The sequence below is a fragment of the Saccostrea cucullata genome, unplaced genomic scaffold, assembly GCF_032062105.1.
Source record: "Saccostrea cucullata isolate Sc308-1 unplaced genomic scaffold, CSIRO_AGI_Scuc_v1 ctg19579, whole genome shotgun sequence".
Taxonomy (NCBI): Eukaryota; Metazoa; Mollusca; class Bivalvia; order Ostreida; family Ostreidae; genus Saccostrea; species Saccostrea cuccullata.
Window position 1 is genome coordinate 1 of NW_026938487.1, and position 5,946 is coordinate 5,946.

The 5,946-nt window shown below is 32.4% G+C and overlaps 1 long non-coding RNA gene across 1 annotated transcript; it reads right to left on the bottom strand.

Annotated features, from left to right (window-relative positions):
* Positions 1 to 5: 5 nt before the first annotated feature.
* Positions 6 to 2,417, bottom strand: LOC134250444 (uncharacterized). The gene is made up of 3 exons (XR_009988503.1): positions 2,352 to 2,417; positions 156 to 210; positions 6 to 25 (listed from the first exon to the last, which is right to left on the bottom strand). It is a non-coding gene; the product is annotated as an uncharacterized LOC134250444 (long non-coding RNA).
* Between the last annotated feature and the right edge of the window lie 3,529 nt (positions 2,418 to 5,946).

A 5,946-nucleotide genomic window follows, 5' to 3' on the forward strand; every position in this document is an offset into this window, starting at 1 on the left:
ACTGGGGTCAGTATTGCAGGGTTAGCTATTATAAAAAAAATTCTTAAGAGAGCTTTGATAGTAAATAAATATTTATAATGATCAATATTGATAAATTGATATTGAGGAATCTCATGTTCCAAGAACATTTAGTCTGGTGAAAAATATGTTCTTACCTGTTGTCTGTTTTCCAGCACGAAACTTTATGAGTGGAATATGTGGCTTTACTGTCTGTTAAAAAAAATGATAGTTTGAATATACAATGACCATAGTGAGCGTTTATTACTTTTTGCATATAATAGGACTATCATTTCACATAAGTGGAGGATACTGCAGGATAAACCTATGCTTCATCCGTGGGTATGTGTTTTATTAATAGCACTTTTAGTTTTGATACAATCCTTTGCTTCAAGATTTAAATTTATCAGAAACTTTGATTTGTGAAAATTCTCGCCTCATAAAAGGAATGATGATGAGCAAAAATTTTATTAACCAGAAGTCTCTGTCGAGACTGAAGCTCTACTGGTTTGAACTTTTAGCAAAGGAAAAGAAAAGTACTTAAGCAGCTGGGATTTGAAATTTTACAACAGCAATAAATAGAATAATGATCGTTGATAAAGTCTCTTTATGTTCTTAGTGTAGTCTACTTGTGTGCCAAGTTATATTGAAATCAGACCAAAACTGTAGGAGGAGTAGCATTTTGAAACAATTTTACAGTCATTTCTATTTTTAGTAACCACGGCAACACCGTTCATCAAAATTAAAATTAAAATTCGATACACAGAATTATGTATCTTAGTGTATTCTACTTGTGTGCCAAGTTATACTGAAATCAGACCAAAACTGTAGGAGGAGTAGCATTTTGAAACAATTTTACAGATATTTCTATTTTTAGTAACCACGGCAACACTGTTCATTGAAATCAAAAACCGATACACAGAATTATGTATCTTAGTGTAGTCTACTTGTGTGCCAAGTTATACTGAAATCAGACCAAAACTGTAGGAGGAGTAGCATTTTGAAAGAATTTCACAGAAATTTCTATTTTTAGTAACCACGGCAACACTGTTCATCGAAATCAAAAACCGATACACAGAATTATGTATCTTAGTGTATTCTACTTGTGTGCCAAGTTATATTGAAATCAGACCAAAACTGTAGGAGGATTAGCATTTTGAAAGAATTTCACAGAAATTTCTATTTTTAGTAACCACGGCAACACTGTTCATCGAAATAAAAAAACCGATACACAGAATTATGTATCTTAGTGTAGTCTACTTGTGTGCCAAGTTATATTGAAATTAGACCAAAACTGTAGGAGGAGTAGCATTTTGAAAAATTGTTTACAGACAGACGGACAGACAGACAGACGGACGGACGCCGGACGCATTACTATCGCATAAGCTCTTCTGGTCTCTGACCAGTAGAGCTAAAAAGCAAGAAAAAGACTTGTATACCTCAAACAAAGTCATTCAAGTGTCAAATTTTATAAATTTATCTGTTCTGGTTACTGTGAAGACAAATGTTACCCCCAATTAATTGTTTTAATGAGAAACATAAAGCCTATTTTTTGCGAAAGGAAGGTTATTATCAAGATTTTGGTGAATGTTTCATTCAATGTGGAAGAAATACAAGAATGTTCGGCCAACTTAGGAACACAATTAGTAAAAGCTAGTGCCACTTGTCATTGCGAGCTCTTACAGCAATGCCTTCGATAAGAGAAAATTAGAACTTTGCACATTGTTCAAGACAATTTTTTTTTCCGCAGTAACTCTGAACCCACAATTTATTGCTTGTTAAAACTACGTTCTTTCGAGAATATTGGCAAATGTTCGACGAAAAGTTCACTCTTCTTGATTTAATGGATATATATTGAAGATAAATAGTAAACGAAACGTTCTACAATAACTTTTTTACTTTTCAGGTGTCTTTTTGATAATGCAACTTACATATGACGTCATCTGACGTCATAGTCTAGACGAACCAAATGCTACGTGCGGTTTGACAAGCCTGATCTGAATTGAAACAACAGAAGTATTCGCGCTCTCAAACGCCGAGTAACGGTCGCACCACCAACATATTATTTTGATTTGAAATTGGTCTAAATATATAGAAAAATAAAAAGAGAGATAGCCCAGTAAAAAATATACACCTTTTTTGCGATTTTTGCTGTTGTGTAGCACTGTAGCTCTTTTGTTGTACATCCAAATTATTTGTCAACCCAGCAAGCTACATATTTGAATCTAATTCTTTTCTCTGTCCCAAGACATTTTTTGTGAATTGATAAAAAGGGATCCTCAAAACGCTTATCTAATTACTGGGATTATTTTCTTTGTATTTCATCGTTATAAATTGAAATAAATTGAACTTACTTGAAATGCCCTTGCAGTGGACGACGCCATAATACCAGCCATTTACATGCAGGAAACTCTACAGCGCTCACTTATTGTGAAACCGGATTCGTTGGAAAAATTAAATCCGTGAGTTGAAATGTTTTTTAAAAAGTTTTAATCACATACATTTAAGTGTAAACTTATTATTATTTTTTTCAAAATTAATATATTTGTTTTTCTTTTCTTTTTTCTTTTTTTTTTTGGAGGGGGGGGGGGGGAGGGTGCCCCTTTTCTGTTATTTCTATTTTAAAATGATTTTTACTAATAGATGTAACTTTTTTTCAATTTATCTCGAATGGATGAGTAATCCCAATTCCTTCTTGTTAGAAATGAATCTTTAAAAAGGGCTTCGTTTAAGTGTTTTTCACAGGTTCGTTTTAGTACAACCCCTTGGCAGGGAAGACATAATTATAGCTTCCCTCAATTAAAAAAACCACGAAATACCGCAAAAGAATAAATGCACATATATGTACATACATGTATACCCGGTATACAATATGAGGTCATCTGACTTATCAGCATTATTGATTCCATGTTCATACATAAATGGCAAAAAACTTGTGACCTTTTCGGCACATTTCTTACTTAACATAAAACAGCAAAATCTGGGAATGTTTTGATTTCAATATGTTGGCATTTTCACAAAAATGTGTAACATAGACCTTTTGATTCACTTTCGTAAACCTGACATATTCAAGGTTATAATGAGATTTTTAGATGACACTTTTGTTTACGAAACGCGGAATGTTATGCTTTTTTAGAAATATAAGAGAATATAAGAAGCTAAAGCAAAACTATTTCGAATATATTAAAACTATTGGCAAAAAGAACAAATCTGTTTCGTGATATCCCCCCCAATTTTTATGGAAATACAGGCCCCAAGACAGACTTCCATGTAAGTCAAAATTTTGATTCTAAATATCTTAAGTTTTATTCAACACGTGTTCTTAAAATTTTGCAGTTATGTATAATATTCAAATTCCAACATATGATGCAAATTTTGTTTTATTATCAAATTGTTATAATTAGTTATACTAATTTTAAATGTTGACTTAAGTATTTTTCAGTTAATGGTCATGACTCTGTATGTATGTCTGCTCTTTTTCTTTTTATTTATTTACCATTCCCTTGCATCTATTTTGTATTTACTTGCATTTATGTACGTACATGTACCTGTAACCCCCCACCCCCACCCCGGTTCCCAGGAATAGATTTCTTTTGTATATAAGATATTAAAATAAAAAATGCGAGATTTGGCACTATTAAACGGATTATGCCCATTTTCAGACAATCAATATCAAAATGCATGGTTTCCTTATATCGTCGTAGTCCTCAATTAACGCAGAGCAGGTTTTTAATTTAAAAAAAAAAGTAGCCGTAGACATGTTATTGCTGAATTGTCAATTTATTGTCTCGTTGATATGCTAGAAGGTTTTGTTTTGAAGTAAAAATGGCGATCGTCGAGTGATAAGAATTTAATAAACTTTTGTTTCTGAGGCTGTTAATTAAGATAAAACATCTGAATCAAGGAAAGTGAAAATTATTAATATATTAATAAGAAAATTTTTATATAAAATACTCGATTGCTGATTTAGGAAATTAATTTGAGAAATAAGTACCAAAACACGACAATTTCATGTGCGGATCTAGAGGGATCTATATACTAAACCAAGCAAAAGTGATCTTGGACCTTCCCTTAAAAAAACGCAAACCTCTCCTTGAAAACACAGGTTTATGTTAAGTTGGTATGAAAAGTTCTAGGTATGAAGCTTTAAAAGTCAACGACTACTCCTCACCCACCCCACGAAATAGGTTTTTCACGTTTGTGAAAGACGTCTGTTTTTTTTTTGTTTTTTGTTTTGTTTTTTTTTTTTGATTTTTTGTTGCTTACTGCAGTATTTAGATATTTTTGGGTTGGAATTATTTTTTTGACTGGGGTAGACCCCCCCCCCCCCTGGACAAAATTCCTGGATCCTCGCTTGAATTTTATACTGATCTCTTTCAATCTAATTAAAAGTAGAACTTTGATTTTGTGCTTGGATCTAGTAGAAGCAGATCAAATATCTAAATTTAATTAGACTGTAGTTCTCCAGTCTCACAACCATTAGGTATTAATTTTTGGATCGAGAAACAGATGTGACATCTGAACATATAACAACTGTATAAGTCCGACTAAAATGATACACATTATAAAATATATATTCTTTGTATAACAGATTATCATAATAGCAATTCTTTAAGACTCCTTTGTTTTCAAAACGTCTTTCTGCCTCTTTTTGTGCATGGAATTGATTTTTGCTCGACTCTCTTTAAAATCATCCTCGCAAGCCAGGGGTCGCGAGTCCACTCGTTGCCGTTGGACAAGCAACGTGTTGACTCAGGACCCTTGGCATTGCGAGAATGCTTTACAATATTTATCAGTCTATTGCTTCACAACGGATTCTAAGGACAGAGTGTTGCTCGCACACGATGAAGTTGAAGGAGGGAGGGGGGGGGGGTAAAATCCGAGTAGAGGTATTTTCAATGAAAATATATTTTATATCCCAACATCCGTTGCCGAGATCCTTGGATCCGCCACTCACCTTATAATTAATGAATATTGCTAGAGTACATTTTAATCATCAAACGTATCTTTAATAAAGGGGGTTGGAGTAATTTTACAGAAACACACTGTAAATTGATTTTGATAATGAATGTTGAATCTGGATGATATATTAAACAGAAATAATAAATATTTTATAGATTAAAAAAATAATAATAAATAAGAAAATCTGGAAACATTTTTATTCAAATATATTTTAAAATCTTAAAATTATTTTTTAATAAATGTCATTTTTTAATGCCTCTATATCAAAGCGCATAATTTTTGTAATCCAAAATACACACATAGAAGGCGATGGCACATATCAAATGTTTGACACAAAAACATGTAAATATATGTACACATTCATGTGCACGATTGTTTAAAATACAAGATTAAGTAAAAATTGAGATTTTAATGAAACACAAGATGCCTGCTTTTTAATCAGGACCAATGCGTCACTTTCGCGTAAATTGTCATTTTCGTTGATATGCAATATATTTTTACGAATGAACAAAAACATTTTCAAAGAAAAAAAAATGAAAACATTCACAAAAAGTCATCATCGTGTCTTAATTTACTTTTAAATCCACACCAGCTGTCTTCTTTCTTCAACTTTTTCTTGTAGATTGAGTGAAAAGATCTTCGGTTTGAGGAATTTTCAGCATTTACTTATATAGCACTAGGGTAGACCAGAGTTCAAAACATGGAAATTTTAAAAGTTTTCCCTTCCTTCTCATCAAAGTCTAACTTCAACAATTTAAGATCCAAGACGAATGGTTTAATTTTCGACTTAGCTTCCATGTGTGGTCCCTTCTATTTAAAGAAAGACCATTCAAACACTGTACTTCTTTTTCAGCACTTTGTAAAAGGAATATGATATGGCACTAAATGTAAAAACAAAGAGTATTCCCACCAGGAATAAAAGCCTTTTAATGTGATTTTTATCAATGGAAGTATCAAACTTCAGGGAACGCACGTCATAACGAGAAG